Genomic DNA, 347 nt, shown 5'->3' on the forward strand with positions numbered 1-347 from the left:
GCTGAAATAGCTCAGCTGGGAGAGCATTAGACTGAAGATCTAAAGGTCCCTGTTTCAATCCCGGGTTTCAGCAATTTCGCTTCCTTATGCGTCCATTGCCTTGGTTCTGATTTTCCGGTTGCACAATTTACTTTGAAATTATTTACCAAGCACCAGTGGATTGAATTTGAGAAACAACACAGAGTCATTTACAGCACAGAAGGTGGTCATTTGGCCGATCACGTCCATGCTGGCTCTCCCCGGAGCAATCTAGTCAGTTCCACTCACCACCTCGATCCCTTTCCTCCTGCAAGTTTCTTTCCTTCAAGTATCCATCTAATTTCCTTTTCAAATCATTGATTGTCTCT

At 44.1% G+C, this 347-nt stretch overlaps 1 non-coding gene across 1 annotated transcript; it reads left to right on the plus strand.

Annotated features, from left to right (window-relative positions):
- trnaf-gaa (transfer RNA phenylalanine (anticodon GAA)) lies at positions 1–73 on the plus strand. The gene has a single exon. It is a non-coding gene; the product is annotated as a tRNA-Phe (tRNA).
- The last annotated feature ends 274 nt before the right edge of the window (positions 74–347 follow it).

This window comes from Heterodontus francisci, unplaced genomic scaffold (assembly GCF_036365525.1).
Source record: "Heterodontus francisci isolate sHetFra1 unplaced genomic scaffold, sHetFra1.hap1 HAP1_SCAFFOLD_59, whole genome shotgun sequence".
In the NCBI taxonomy this organism is placed as follows: Eukaryota; Metazoa; Chordata; class Chondrichthyes; order Heterodontiformes; family Heterodontidae; genus Heterodontus; species Heterodontus francisci.